At 42.6% G+C, this 16,828-nt stretch overlaps 1 long non-coding RNA gene across 1 annotated transcript in view; it reads right to left on the minus strand.

The window, feature by feature from the left end:
- Positions 1-1,798: 1,798 nt before the first annotated feature.
- LOC111766328 (uncharacterized) overlaps positions 1,799-16,828 on the minus strand; it is a 37,258-nt gene continuing 22,228 nt past the window's right edge. The window contains exons 6-7 of the long non-coding RNA XR_009180590.2: positions 5,770-5,882; positions 1,799-4,111 (exon numbers count right to left, since the gene is read on the minus strand). This is a non-coding gene — a long non-coding RNA (uncharacterized lncRNA). The remainder of the gene's footprint in view (positions 4,112-5,769; positions 5,883-16,828) is intronic.

Consider the following 16,828-nt stretch of genomic DNA (forward strand, 5'->3'; position numbering starts at 1 on the left):
GATTCCTGGTGCTGCTGACAAGAATGCAAGTGGACACAGAAGAACACAGCAAATGGACACAGAGAGCAGACAACGGGGCGGGGGGGGGGGGGGGTCGGGTAGGGCAGAGAGGAGAGAGAAATTTTTAAAAATACACTGGAATCATATAATAGCAGATTTGAGGAGGCAGAAGAAAAATTGGTGAGCTTGAAGAAATGGTCTCTGAAAGTGAACATACAGAAGAACAGATGAAAAAAAGAATGGAAAAAATTGACCAGGTCTCAGGGAACTAGATGACAGCAAAAGACATGTAAATATATGCATTATGGGTGTCCCAGAAGGAGAAGAGAAGGGAAAAGGGGAAGAAGGAATATTTGAAGAAATAATGGTCAAAAATTTCCCAACTTTATTGAAGGACATGGCTATCCATCTCCAAGAAGCACAACATGCTCCCATCTGAATAAATTCAAATAGACGCGCTCTGAGAGACATACTAACCAGAATGTCAAATGCCAAAGATAAAGAGAGAATTCTGAGAGCATCAAGAGAAGAGCAATGCATAAAATATAAGGGATACTCAATAAGTACCAATTTCTCACCAAAACCCATGGAAGCCAAGAAGACAGTGGTATGATATATTTGAGATACTGCAAGAGAAAAACTTCCAGCCAAGAATCTTATATCCGGCAAGATTGTCATACAAAAATGAGTGCGAATTTAGAATATTTGCAGATAAACAGAAACTGAGAGAGTCTGTAACCAAGGGACTGGCTTTGCAGGAAATACTAAAGTGTGTGCTAGAGCCTGAAAAGAAAAGACAAGGGAGAGAGGCTTGGAAGAGAGTCTAGAAATGAAGATTATATCAGTAAAAGTAACTAAAATTCTCAAAAGACTGGGTGAAAATAAAATATGACAGATAAAACCCAAATATTTAGGAATAAACTTAACCAACGATGTAAAGCACTTATATTCAGAAAACTACAACTCATTGTTAAATTTTTAAAAGACCTACATAATTGAAAGAATATTCCATTGTTCACAGATTAACAGACTAAATATCATTAAGATGGCAATTCTACTCAAATTGAGGTACAGATTCAAAGCAATTCCAACAAAAATTCCACTAGCATTTTTTAAATAAAAGGAAAACACAATTATCAAATTTATTTGGAAGAGTAGGGGTCCTGAATAGCCAGAAACATCTTAAAAAGGAAAAAGCAAAGTTGGAGGACTCTCACTTTCAGACTTTAAATCATAATACCTAGCTACAGTGGTAAAAACAGCATGGTACTGGCCTAAAAACAGACACATAGACCAATGAAACTGAACTAATCATTCAGGAACAGACCCTCACATCTAGGGTCAAGTAATTTTTGACAAGCCTTCAAACCTACCAGCTCAGGAAGACCAGTCCATTCAACAAATGGTACTTGAATATACATAGCTAAAAGAAGGAAAGAGGACCCCTGTCTCACACCTTATACAAAAATTAACTCAAAATGGAACAAAAGCCTAAATATGAAAGCAAGAACCATAAAGCTTCTAGAAGAAAATGTAGGAAACATCTTCAAGACCTGGTGGTAGGTGGTGAATTCTTAAAGAAGATAAGAGGAGGACTTAGATGGACTACTGATGTTTAATGTGTGTAGAAGTTTTAATTAACTTTATTGTAAAAGTGTGGAAATGTATAGAGTTGATGATAACACATTATAGTGAGTAACGATTTGTTTATTGCTGCATTAAGTCAACAATTGGTTGCCTCGAAGGGAAGGCGACGCAGAACTTTACGAAATAAAAAACAGAAAGAGACACACAAGAGGAGGAGGTAAAGATGGGACCAGGGGAGTCAACAGCTTCTGGAACTGAGAGCCTCAACCCTAGTTTCCACATCGTATTTATTTGAAAACTAACAAGCAGCTGTTTGCTATAGGAAGCAATTTGCAGCATCTTCTACAATAACAGGAAGCAACGAATAGGTAAGCCAGTTTCCCACAACATATCCCCCTTTTTGTTTTTATAAAGCAACAAAGGTAGATTATACAAAATTCCAACTAGCAGATGATTTATTTCTCATGGGCTTAAGATTTCCTACCAGCAAGGCCAGTAGTCTATCAAAAATGACCTCATTTTCCCCAATATGTATAGTTTGAGGCATAGGCAATGACAAATTATTGGTACTTCCCCATTTTGGGCTTGGGGAAGCTGGTAGTTTATCACACAATTTCAGTGCCTTCGTTGGTCCTGCTCTTAGCATCTTCATTGGAGCTGGGGCCACAACTCAGTGTTGAATTAACTTAGTCTATCATTGTGAGGACCCCTTTTCCAGACAGAAAACAACAGCTGGCTTGTTATAAGAGTCCTGATGTAGTGTCTGTAGCAGTGAAAGCACATCCTGTCCTTCCCAAGAGCAGGAGGGGACCGATGCCACAGTCATTGAAGCGAGCATGAAGGACACCCATGGGTGATGTCCACAAACTGCCGGTGAATAACAGGCAGCTGGAACCACTGGGCTAGGCACCACAAGGTCTGGCAGTCACGACGTTTGCCCCTCCACCGGAGCCACTCTGCTTCTTCTCAGGTCTCAATTGTATGACTCTAGATCTTCATGAGGCATCTGCCTCAACAGTCCTGAGAAGGAAGTTAGAGGAGTGGCAGGGACATGACAGACAGTTACCTGTCAGTGCTTGCAGATGTTCTTCCACAGATTTCTTCCCCACAGAGGGTGATTCACAACAGCCCATCGTTTTTGTCTTGCTTTTAGTATTTGCAATCCACCCCTGGATGGGGATGGCAGTCTTCAGAGTAACCAAACACTATTGGGCTAAGCCTTTCACATTCAGCAGGGCTTCCTATGCTGCACACAACTGCTTTTTTAAATATACTTATTGCCTCTTCCCTCAATTATGACTAAAGCCGGAGGGGTATTCAATTAAAATGTTGCCTTTGCCATAGACCCCACCTAAAGCCAATATTGGTGCTGGCCATATGCAATTCACAGGCTAAGTCAATATCCACCTTCCCCCTTTTAATTATTATTATTTTTTAAAGCAGCCTGCTGGAGGTCCTCCAACTCCCATGAAGGACCTTTCCTAATTAACACATCTCAGTGAGGGATAAAAGATTTTTAGTATCCCAACAATATTACAAATTCTATTAACATGAGAAAACATTGTACTTTATCAATTACAACAGAGAATATAGTTTTGTCTTACCGAACCAAATAACATTTAAGAATTTGATAAAGTAGCAGGGACCTTACGCTTGTCGCAATTGTTTGCCTATTCCGGGCCCTTAAGATACCATTGTCTCTGATGTTTCTTAGTAGGGTCATTGCCACAGGCTTCTTCTATGCAGTCAGATTCATTGCCATCACGCCAGGGCAGAAAGCCTTGAAGAACTGCAAACGTCCATTGTTGCCCTTTTCGCACAGTTTTTGCACTTTTTGTATTAATTTAGGTTTATTTTACTTTTAGAAAACACATTATCTCACTGAATGCTACCACAATACTTTTACAACTTGCTAAATGCATACTAGTTTTGTCCCGCATATCTTCAATTCTGATTTTATAAAACTAATCATTTTATTTTAGAACAAAATACACCTTATTAAATTTCAGTTAGCATTCCCACAAACTTTTTACCTTTTTCAATATTTGCTTAACTTTTAGTTCTTTCATTTTATACTATGAAGAAAAATAATTCATTTTAATTTAAGCAAGAACTATTTTTTATGAAGAGACTTATAGAAATTCTATTAATCAAGACTTACAATTATAGAGATCTCATTAACATTTTAAGCTTAAGTAATAATAAAATTGCTTATTTAATTTTTTGGCCATTTGAATACAGCTCTTTCAGAACCTTTTCTTTATCAAATTTTATTACCATCTGGAGGTATCAAAATATACACCAACAATGAACCATCACAAAAACAGTTACAACATACACTAAAACAATTACAACACACACACTGACATTGAACAAACAAACACAAAAGCAGTACCAAATCTGGAATTTCTTCATTGCTTCCTTTTATAATGCAACATTTCTTTTCCAGTTTTCCTCCTCTCAATTTCCTTCTTAATCTTTTTCTGTCTCCTTATTCCTGTTTTCACACAGACAGAGGTATCCCCTGGAAGCAAGATAACAGGTTCTGCCATAGGGATATCTATGGCTGCGCTTCCTACTGTGATGGGGCATAAGTCAAGGGCACTGACGAGTATAGGGAGTGCCGGGATTGCTCTATTGAACGGGGAAAGCCCCCTTTTGGAACAGGGCAGGAGGGGGGCCCACTGGAAGTTTCCCGACAAGGGGGTGCCATCTTTATGGTATTTAGACCAACATAGGTTAGACCAATGATATCCTTTACCACAGCAGGGACACAGCTCAGGTTGTTTCCAAGCTGAAATAGTCTGTCTGAACAGCATTGTTTTTCCCTCAGACCCTTTCCAACAATCTTTTTTTCATATGACCAGTTTTTCCACAATTAAAGCATTCTCCAGAAAACCTTTTATTGGTTTTCATCCCTGCCATAGCCTGAGCCATCATTGTAGCACGGCGGCCCTCCATCCCTACATCCTGGCACAATTTAATATATATAGTCAAATCCACTTTACCCTTCATAACCCCTACAGCCTTCTGACAATCCTGATTAGCATTTTCATAAGCCATTAGCTGCAAAACAGTATCCACAGCCTCTAAGTTATTGACCTGTTTTTTTATAGTCTCTTGTAACCGAGCAATAAAGTCAGGGTATTAGGTCCCTGTAATATTTTTTGGAATGACACCGGAGGCTGTTCTTTAACCTCAATCTTTTCCCAGGTTCTTAAGCAACAGTGCCAAATCTGTGTGATGGCTTGATTATTCATCGCTAATTGCTGATCTACTCTTGCCCAATTCCCCACCCCCACTGACTGAGCCAAGGAAATGGGGATATTATGGGCTCTATTATGAGCAGCCTGAGTCTCTGCATGATCTGTCTACACAGGTTTTGAATTGTAAAAACTCTCCATACCCTAGGGTGACGTGTGCTAACACAGACCGGTCAGCTGGGATCAGCCTAGAGCCTTCAGCAAGCCCCTGCACCATTCCATAGGTGAAAGAAGAATTGACCATATTGTTGCACGGCTGCTTTTAACTCTTTCAAAATTTTAAATGGGAAGGGTTCATGGGTGAACTCATAAACCCTATTCGGATTTTGAGGATCCACTGCAGGAGCTACTCTTTCTCGTACAGAGACCGGAAAGGCCATTTGAAGAGCCTCCAAGTCCCCCTCCCTTCTAGCCTATAAAATACCTTGTTGTAAAGCTGACAACTTTGGCTGAGTGTCTCCAGGCATAGGAGGGGAAGGAGGTGTATGTGGGGGAAGTGACTTTCTAAAGTCAGTTAATGGTGGAGCTGAAGGCAAAATAACTTTAGAGTAACTTCCTCACTTTCTCTATTTTCTGTTTTCTCTTCCTCATCTTCTGTTTGCAAAGGTTCCAAAACAGATTTAATTATAATCAAAGTGGGTCAAATAGTAATAGGGAGCAGAATACCTTGTACAAGTAATTTTTCTAACTCTTTTCCCACTTTTTCCCTGTCTCTTAACTCTAAACTTCCTATTGCTAGGAACCATGAGCAATATTGTTCTATAACCTGTAAAAGTTCCAAAATACAAGGCTTAGTGACCTTAGTTCCTTTTGCTTTGAGAAGTTGTTTCAAGAGACATACATATGGGTGATATTTTGGTGAACTGTCTCTGTTTTCCATCGTAACCCTGCAAAAACACCCGAGAGCGTCCTTACTTACCAAGGACTTGGAAGGTTTTCTGTACTACTCAGGGTTTTACGCTGTTACAGCACCTTTTAGTTTCACTCCAAGCAAAACTTCTTCCCTTCAGGTCCCTGTTCGGGTGCCAGTAGCTGCATTAAGTCAGAGGGAAGGTGATGCAGAACTTTACGAAATAAAAGACAGAAAGAGACACACAAGAGAGGAGGTAAAGATGGGACCAGGGGACTCAACAGCCTTTGGAGAGCCTCAACTCTAGTTTCCACATCATATTTATTTGAAAGCTAACGAGCAGCTGTTTGCTATAGGAAGCAATTTGCAACATCTTCTACAATAACAGGAAGCAACAAATAGATAAGCCAGTTTCCCATAACAGTTTATAAATGGGAATGTGGCTGAAAAGTGTAGTCTAGGGATGTAAATGCCAACTAACAGAAAGCTAGAGAATAATCTAGGGACTGAATAACACAGTAAACACAGAAGTGGGTGAGAATTGTGGTTGAAGGCACAGACGCAAGAGTGTCCTTTGTGAGCTAGAGCAGATGTATATCACTATTGCAGGGTGGTGGAAATGTGGAGAAGCATGGGGAAAATATAACTGTAGTGACCTACGGATTGTGGTTAACAGAAATAATGTAATATTCATGCATCTATGCCAAAGATGTACTGTGTTGATAATAGGAAAGTATGGAAAAAGTGTGCCAAATGTACACTATGGACCTGATAATAATCTGATGTATGGTTATGTATGATTGATATACTTCAATAAATGAAAAAAAAAACTCATAATCTGTAACAAAAGTTCCACATGATGTGGTGTGTTGATAGAGGTGTGTTGTAAGGGAATTCTGCACATGTGCATGATTGTTTTGTAAGTTTACAATTTCTGTCATGAAAATATATTTTGAAAATAATAATAGGGTAGGTTGGGAGAAAATATACCAAATGTAAGATTAGGATTATAGTTAGTAGTAAGATTTATTTTTTTAAGATTTATTTCTCACCCCTTTCCCCCCCTCCCACCCCAGTTGTCTGTTCTCTGTCTCTATTTGCTGCATCTTCTTTGTCTGCTTCTGTTGTCAGCGGCATGGGAATCTGTGTTTCTTTTTTTGTTGTTGCGTCATCTTGTTGTGTCAGCTCTCCATGTGTGTGGCACCATTCCTGGGCAGGCTGCACTTTCTTTCACACTGGGCGGCTCTCCTTATGGGGCACACTCCTTGCGCGTGGGGCTCCCCTACACAGGGACACGCCTGTGTGGCACAGCACTCCTTGTGTGCATCAGCACTGCGCATGGGCCAGCTCCACACAGGTCAAGGAGGCCCAGAGTTTGAACTGCGGACCTCCCATGTGGTAGACGGACGCCCTAACCACTGGGCCAAGTCTGCCGCCCTAGTAGTAAGATTTTGATGATATTCTTTCATAATTTGTAACAAATGTCTCACAACAATGCAAGGTATTGAAGGTGGATTGATGTATGGGACCCCTGTATGATGTTATGCATGTTTGCTTATATAAGTTCACAACTTTTACTATTCACTTATTGTTTATGTATGTTCATGTATAAATTATATAAAATAATAATGCTAACAGGGGTGTTGGAAAAATACACCAAATTAAGATACTTCAGTTAGTAGTAATTTTTTGAGGATGCTCTTTAATTAGTTAAAAATGTTTCACAACAATGGAAGTTATTGGTGGTAGGGTGAGGTATAAGAGCTCTGTATGATGTTAGGTATGTTTGCTTTGTAAGTTCACAACTACTACTCTACACTTATTGTTTATGTATGTTTATGCATGAGTGATATGCTTCAATAAATGAAAAAATATATATTCCAGGGGATCATGTTAACGATTCAACATGTGGCACTGGAGTCAGCCTTTCTCTATCTGAAGTGCAATTTTCCATCAAGGGTTGAAATGGATCCAGATATGCCATTTTCAATAGCTAAAGATTACAGAACTGAGCTGTTCTTGCCTGCTCCTACAGTTTATCTCCACGGACATTTTATTTCAGTGTGTGGCACAGTCAGCCTCCAATAACTGTTGGACGAAGACACAGATGAACCTTTCTGATCCCATAACTCAGTCCTCTGTAATATGAAAATAAATATCTGCCTCATCCACTTCTGAGAATTGTTTGCAAGTGAATTAAAGTATGGTAAAGCTCTTCATAAACTATAAAGCACTAAACAGTATTATAATGTACTGAATACTAATAACCACCTCCTCCTTTCATTAATGAGTAAGATGAGAAACATACATACTGAGAGTATGTCTCAAGATCCACATCATTTTCCAGAGGGAAGGCGTTATAGCTTTCTGTCCATCACAACAACAGCTTAGACTTTGGCTCAGTAAAAATGAATACTTTGTCTTAATGTCATTTTTGCCTGCTAAATAAGCACATTAAGCTTGTGAGGCTTCACTATTCAAATCCATCTACCTAATTATATAGGAAATACCTCTACAGGGTGTAACTCACAACAAGTTAAGAAAACATTTCCGCATTACTCCTTATCCATACTAAATTACTTGGACTTACATGTTAACTATTGTAGTAGATAAATTTTTAATTACATGCAAAAACATTTACAGCACTATCACACCCATAAAGTTGTAATTTGAGAAAGATGACTTCTTAATAAAAGAAGAGACTGCTTTAAAGTAATTACTTGGTCTAGAAGATTTCAGGGAAGTAAGTGCTTATGCATTTTAACAAATATTCACTGAAAACCTGCCATGTACAAGGTGCTATGCAGGGTGATGGGTACTAGGTGCTGAGTACTGGGTGCTAGGTGCAGGGTCCTAGGTATTAGGAGTGGCAACAATTATTTTTTCCACCCTCAAGGGTCTTTTACTTTAAAAACATGCAAGTAAACAACCAATCTAGTACATGGCAGGATGATCTGAGTACTAAATAAGTTTATGAGGAACACATTCCCAAATGGTCAGACAGAAAAAAAAATACTATTCTTAATGGGAATCAAGAAAAGCAACCTCTGAGCTGAACCCTGAAGACAAGAGTGAATTTTCAAGATAGAGAAAGCAAGTCCAAAACAAAGGAAGAGCACAAACTAAGACACGGGGATACAAAAATGTAATGTACACTAATGGGACAGGGAATGTGAGAAGAACACAACCCATGTATTAGAATGTACTGGAGGGAAGCGGATTTGGCTCAACTGATAAAGTGTCTGTCTACCACATGGGAGGTCCAGGGTTCAAGCCCAGGGCCTCCTGACCTGTGTGGTGAGCTGGCCCATGCACAGTGTTGCCGTGCACAAAGAGTACCATGCCACACAGAGGTGTCCCCTGTGTAGGGGAGCCCCACACACAAGGAGTGCACCCCACAAAGAGAGCTGTCCCGTGTGAAAAAAGCACAGCCCACCCAGGAGTGGCACCGCACACACAGAGAGCTGATGCAGCAAAATGACACAACAAAAAACAGATTCCCGGTGCCACTGACAAGATTGCAAAATGCAAGCGGACACAGAAGAACACACACGAATGGACACAGAGAGCAGACAATGGGGGGGGGGGGGCGGCGGGGTGGAAGGGGAGAGAAATAAAAAAAATAAAAAATAAATCCTTGAAAAAAAAGAATGTACTGGAAGGTAAAGGGAGAAAAGTCATTTCCAGTAAGATAAAAAAAAGTCACTTGAGTAACCCACTAAGAAGTGTAGAATTTGTTGTATTGATGGCAAAGAGGCACTGAGGAGTTTAAGGAGTAGCGTGACATGGTCCAGATTATTTTAGAAAGATAACTCCATCCAGAAAGGGAGAAGCTACAGCCAGGATCCGCTCATCAAGTTCTTTCTGACCGAACACTCTTCTGCCTCCAGGCTTCTACCTTTGAGGTTTCAACTTCAATGTCACCGTCTCTGGGATGATTTCTCTGTACCCGAAAGCCTAGTTTATTCCCCTTTGTTACACTGTCAGAGTCCCCTCTCCTTCCCTTTTGGTGGCACTCATCATCTTTGTGATTCATTGTTTAGTGTTTCTCTCCTTTGCCAGCCTGAAGGATCCGTGGCAGCAGGGACCTGGTTTGCTGCGTTCACACCTGTATCTCCAGGTGTGAGATACTCAACAAGGGCTTGTTGAACGATGAAATGAACAAAATAATCGCACAATGAAAAGATGACAAGGGCCTGAATTAGGTCATAGAACAGACAGAGATCATAGATACAGGAGAAATCTAAAGAAAAAAAACAACAACTGACTGGGGGAGAGGCATTTAAGGATAATGAGGTTTCTAGTCCATGACTGGGAGGACCGGTTATGTCACTGAAGACACAGCACTCAAAAGGAAGGGTGGTGTATTAGTCAGGGTTCTCTAGAGAAACAGAATCAACAAGAGATATCTGTCAATAGTATGTGATTCTATAAGAGTCTCTCATGCAGCCGTGGGGATGCACAAGTCCAGGTTCCACAGGCAGACCACAACCAGGGCCTGCAATGAAAGTCCAGTGAAGGTTCTGGGAGATGTTGGCAGTCCAAAGATGAGCTGAGAAATTCTCTCTCAATGCTGGAATCACTTCCCCTTTTAAGGGATTCAACTGATTGAATTAAGCATCACTCATTGCTGATGGCAATCTCCTTGATTGATGTAATTATAACCAGCTATCTATGATTTACCACTGCAGTAAAGTCAATGGTGATTAAAGCCCATAAATGGCCTTGTATTACAGGTAACCCAGTGCTAACCATTACAGTCCACCCCTTGTCAACTCGGCAACCATACACATTACCTTAAACCATACTTAGTCTTTAAGTAAAAACAATAGCAGGCATGCATATATATATATTTCCGCCTAACAATGTTCAACTCTCCTGCATACAAGCGGAAACACATTAATTCCATACAGGATAGGGTGCAAGTTCTTGGGTAATATTCACTCTCAAACTTTTTTTTTTTTAAGATTTATTTATTTATTTATTTAATCCCCCCCCCCCCCCCCCCCCCCCGTTGTCTGTTCTTGGTGTCTATTTGCTGCGTCTTGTTTCTTTGTCCGCTTCTGTTGTCGTCAGCGGCACGGGAAGTGTGGGCGGCGCCATTCCTGGGCAGGCTGCTCTTTCTTTTCACGCTGGGCGGCTTTCCTCACGGGTGCACTCCTTGCGCGTGGGGCTCCCCCACGCGGGGGACACCCTTGCGTGGCACGGCACTCCTTGCGCGCATCAGCACTGCACATGGCCAGCTCCACGTGGGTCAGGGAGGCCCAGGGTTTGAACCGCGGACCTCCCATATGGTAGACGGACGCCCTAACCACTGGGCCAAAGTCCGTTTCCCTCACTCTCAAACTTGAGATCCTCAAATATTATGACATGAAATGGATACAACTTGTTACATGAGAAGGGGAAAGTTTGGGAAGAAGACAAAGAAATTTGTTTTGTGTACATATACAATCATCATCATCATGAAACAAGGAAGAAAGATCATGACCATTATAGTCCTCATTTCTGTAACTGGTCAGGTGGTCAAAGTTCGTATTTATATCACTACCTTCTTCCACAACCCATTCCATGTTTCCATTACTCTCAGCAAGCACTTCAGCTGGCCGTGGTTCTTTGCTTGGTGGGGTGACCCAAACTTTCATTCCTGAAGATTCTGAGCCATTGTTAGTCCTGCTTGGATTGGGTTGTTGCAATTTTCCATTGACTTTAATCACAGGACGTGGCAGTACTAGGAGATACCCTAGAGGATCTCCTGTATTCCAGGCAAATTCTTCTGTACCCCCATTATTTGGTGCAAACCTATTTCCCCTTGATAGTCAGAATCGATCACCCCAGCTAGTACAGTAATTCCCTTTTTGACTGTTGATTCAGAGGTAAGAGGAGCCCAAAGTAGCCAGGTGGCAGTTTTAACATCCGGTTCAATGGAATCATTGTTGTGTTCCCTGGTGACAGCACTTCTCCTTTTAGGACTAAAACCTGTAGACCAGCAGAGTTTGAGGTTGTAGGGACGGAAAGCAAAACTTTTCCTAATGGGTCACTAGGGCTAATAGTGAGTGGTGCCACTCACCTCCACCCCTTGATTCCTGGATCCATGGATCCTGGGTATGGGAGAAAAAGCACCATAGAGTGGATGCTGATTTAGAGCATACACAGCCTCCTGGAGAGCATTGCCCCTAGCCCTGTAAGGTATTGCATCCTTGTTGGCACCATAATTGATCTTCAAAAGGCCATTCCAGGGAAGTGGCTGTGACTCAGTCAGATGAGCTCCCATCTACCATATTGAAGGCCCTCGGTTCGCGTCCCGGGGCCTCCTTGAGAAGGCAGCCTCGTCTGCATGCTGCGGAGCACCACCTGAGGCCCACAGACACCACAGAGAGCCCACTCAGCAAGGTGACACAACAAAAAAGAAGGGAGACAGGTAAGAACACAGAAGAGCCTGCAGCAAATGGACACAGAGAGCAGACAGCAAGCAAGCCGAAAGGGAGGAAGGGAAATAAAATAAATACAGACACAGGAGAATATACAGTGAATGGACACAGAGAGCAGACAGCATGCAAAAAAAAAAAAAGCCACGAGGGAGGGGATTAAAAAAAAAAGGGTTATGAGGAACATGGTAAGGCCAGTGAATTCCGTGGGCATGTACCCGTTCCCGCACATCATTTGCTGTGAAATGGGTTCCTTGATCGGAAGCAATGCTGTGTGGAATGCCATGGTGGTAGATAAGACATTCAGTAAGTCCATGGGTGGTAGTTTTGGAAGAAGCATTGCATATAAGAAATGCAAACATATCCAGAGTATGTGTCTATTCCAGTTAAAACAAATCACTGCCCCTTCCATGGTGAAAGTGGTCCAATGTAGTCAACCTGCCACCAGGTAGCAGGCTGATCACCTTGAGAAATGGTGCCATATCAGGGGCTGTCTGTGGGTCTCTCCTGCTGGCAGTTTGGGCACTCAGCAGTGGTTATAGTCAAGTCAGCCTTGGTAAGGGGAAGTCTGTATTACAGAGCCCATGCATAACCTCCATCCCTACCTCCATGGCCACTTTGTTCATTAGCCCATTGGGCAATGACAGGAGTGGCTGGGGAAAGAGGCTGAGCATTAGCCACAGAGCAGGTCATCCTATCCACTTGATTATTAAAATCTTCCTCTGTTGAAGTTACCCTCTGGTGGGCATTCATGTGGGACACAAAAATTTTCATGTTTTTTGCCCACTCAAAAAGGTCAATCCACGTACCTCTTCCCCAGACCTCTTTTTATTTTTAAAGATTTGTTTTATTTATTTCGCTCCCCTTTCCCTCACTCCCCCCATTGTCTGCTCTCTTGTGTCCATTTCTGTGTGTTCTTTTGTGTCCACTTGCATTCTCAGCAGCACCAGGAATCTGTGTCTCTTTTTGTTGCATTATCTTGCTGCATCAGCTATCTGTGTGTATGGTGCCACTCCTGGGTGGGCTGCACTTTTTTTTGTGTGGGGTGGCTCTCCTTGCAAGGTGCACTCTTTTTTTTTTTTTTTTTAAGATTTATTTTTTAAATTTATTTCTCTCCTGCCCCACCCCCCAGTCATTTGCTCTCTCTGTCCATTCACTGTGTGTTCTTCTGTGACCACTTCTATCCTTATCAGCAGCACTGGGAATCTGTGTTTCTCTTTGTTGCATCATCTTGTTGTGTCAGCTCTCCGTGTGTGCAGTGCCATTCTTGGGCAGGCTGCACTTTCCTTCACGCTGGGCGGCTCTCCTTATGGGGTGCACTCCTTGCGCGTGGGGCTCCCCTACATGGGGGACACCCCTGCGTGGCAGGGCACTCCTTGCGCACATCAGCACTGCACATGGGCCAGCTCCACACGGGTCAAGGAGGCCCGGGGTTTGAACCGCAGACCTCCCATGTGATAGGTGGATGCCCTACCCATTGGGCCAAGTCCGCTTCCCAGGGTGCACTCCTTGTGCATGGGTCTCCCCTACTCGGGGGACACCCCTGCATGTCATGGCACTCCTTGAACATGGCAGCACTGCATGTGGGCAGCTCACCACATGGGTCAGGAGGCCCTCGGTTTGAACCCTGGACCTCCTATATGGTAGGTGGATGCTCTATCAGTTGAGTCACATCTGCTTCCCTCCAGACCTCTTTGTCACCAATTTTCCAATCATGTTCCTTCCAAGATCCTGGCCATCCAGCCAAACTGTTGGCAACAGCCCATGAATCAGTGCCCAAAAGTACTTCTGGCCATTTCTTCTTCCAAGCAAAATGAACAACCAGGTACACTGATCAAAGTTCTGCCCACCAGGAGGATTTGCCGTCATCCTTCAGGGATGTCCCTCTTTCATCAGGGGGTCTGTGAGTAGAGACTCATCAGACATCCCAGAAAGGGACTGCAGTGCTGCTGCTCTCCACTTTCAGGTGGTACCCGCATATCGTGCAGAACCATCTGTAAACCAGGCCTAAGTTTTCTCTTCCTCAGTCAACTGATTGTAAGGGACTCCCCAAGAGGCCAAAGCTGTGGGCTGGGAAAGAGAAGGTAACATGGCAGGGGTGGTGACCATGGGCATTTGGACTACTTCCTCATGTAACTTACTTGTGCCGTTAGGACCCGCTCAAGCCCTATCTCATATATACCATTTCCACTTTATTATGGAGTGCTACTGCACATGCCCAACTTTATGGTTTGGTGGGTCAGACAATACACAGCTCATGATAGGCACCTCAGGTCTCATGATAACTTGATGGCCCATGGTTAAGCATTCAGTCTCTACTAAGGCCCAGAAGCAGACCAAAAGCTGTTTCTCAAAGGGGAGTAGCTATCTGCAGAGGATGGCAGGGCTTTGCTCCAAATTCCTAAAAGTCTGTGTTGTGATTCTCCTCTAGGGGCCTGCCAAAGACTCCAGACAGCATCTCTATTTGCCATGGAAACTTTCAGCACCATTGGATCTGCTGGATCATAAGGCCCAAGTGGTAGAGCATCTTGCATAGCAGCCTGGACCTGATGCAGAGCCTCTTCTTTTTCCAGTCCCTAATCGAAACTAGCAGCTTTTCTGGTCACCCAGCAAATGGACTGGAGTGGCACACCCAAACAAGAGATGTGTTGTCTCCATATCCAAAGAGACCAACTAAACATGCCTCTTTTTTGGTCATGGGAGGAGCCAGATGCAACAGCTTATCCTTCACTTTAGAAGGAATATCTCAACGTGCCCCACACCACTGGACACCTAGAAATTTCACTGAGGTGGAAGGACCTTGTATTTTAGTTGGATTTATCTCCCATCTTCTCTCACGCAAATGCCTTACTAATAAGTCTAGAGTCTTTGCTACTTCTTGTTCACTAGGTCCTATCAACATGATATCATCAATATAATGGACCAGAATGATGTCTTGTGGGAGGGAATGATGATCAAGATCCCTGCGGACAATATTATGACATAGGGCTGGAGAGCTGATATATCCCTGAGGGATATATAACTGGCCTTGCCAGTTGAAAGCAAATTGTTTCTGGTGGTCCTTACTAATAGCAATTGAGAAAAAAGCATCTGCCAAATCAACAGCTGCATACCAGGTACCAGGGATTGTGTTGATTTGCTCAAGCAATGATACCACATCTGGAACAGCACCTGCAATTGGAGTCACCACCTGGTTAAGTTTACGATAATCTACTGTCATCCTCCAAGAGCCATCTGTTTTCTGTACAGGCCAAATAGGAGAGTTGAAAGGGGATGTGGTGGTAATCACCACCCCTGCATACTTCAAATCCTTGATGGTGGCACTAATTTCTGCAATCCCTCCAGGAATCTGGTATTGCTTTTGGTTTACTATTTTACTTGGTAGGGGCAGTTCTAGAGGCTTCTACTTGGCCTTTCCAAACATAATAACCCTCATTCCACAAGTCAGGGGTCCAATGTGGGGTTTCTCCCAGTTACTGAGTATGTCTATTCCAATTTTGCATTCTGGAACTGGGGAAATAACCACAGAATGGGTCCAGGGACCCACTGGACTAACTGTGAGACAGACCTGAGCTAAAATTCCACGAATCACCTGACCTCCATAAGCCCCTACTCTGACTGGTGGACCACAGTGATATTTTGGGTCTCCTGGAATTAATGTCACTTCTGAGCCAGTGTCTAATAATCCCCAAAATGTCTGATCATTTCCTTTTCCCCAATGCACAATTATTCTGGTAAAAGGTCATAGATCTCCTTGGGGAAAGGTGGGAGGAAGATTAAGAGTATAAATTTTGGGCACTTTAACTGGATCCTTCCCCAAGGAGACCTGGCCTCCTCCTCATTCAAGGGGCTCTGGGTCTGTAAACTGTCTCAAGTCTGGAAATTGATGATTCTCTGTGTCTGGAATTTGAGTTAAGGTTTCATTCACTTGACCCAGAATTCTTCTGTTTATGCAGATCCCAAAGAAATTTAGTAGACTGCCCATCTATTTCACTGCTAGGTATTGCATGACATATTAGCTAATGCCATAACTCTACACGACTCAGACTATTTTGAGTGCTTCTTTGAATCTGCCTTTCATTGCAGTAGCCACATGCATGTTGACTTTGGTGATTAATTGCTGATACTTGACTTTTACCAGACCGACATTCAATCATCCCCATAATGTTTAGAGATTCTAATTCCATCACAGCCTTCCCTACAGTAAAATCTGGACTATAGAGAAGAGCAACCACAGAACTCTTCAGAGAAGATGGAGTTAGCCTTACAAATTTATTCCTTACAGTCCTGGTTAAAGATGTGTCCTCTGGACATTCCTGGGGTGGGTGGGCAGCTCACAAGTGGTAAATCCATTCTAGCATTCCAATCTCCCTAAGCCTTTGAATACCCTCTTCCACTGTGTATCAGAGAAAATTGGGCATCTGAACCTCAGACACACTATGCCATCTTTTGGCCCATGTTTCAATCAGCCACCCAAACAAATTTTTAGAGCCCTTTCTAACCCCTTGAGCTATAGCACTGAATCCAGAATTTCCGCTTAGTGGACCCATATCAATAAATTCAGCCTGCTCCAACTTTATATTCCCTCCACCATTATCCCATACCCTTAGTATCCATTCCCACACATATTCCCTTGATTTCCATCTATATAAGTTGGAAAACTCATGCAGTTCTTTCTGAGCATACCTTACTTCCTCATGGGT

Source organism: Dasypus novemcinctus, chromosome 15 (genome assembly GCF_030445035.2).
Source record: "Dasypus novemcinctus isolate mDasNov1 chromosome 15, mDasNov1.1.hap2, whole genome shotgun sequence".
Classification (NCBI taxonomy): domain Eukaryota; kingdom Metazoa; phylum Chordata; class Mammalia; order Cingulata; family Dasypodidae; genus Dasypus; species Dasypus novemcinctus.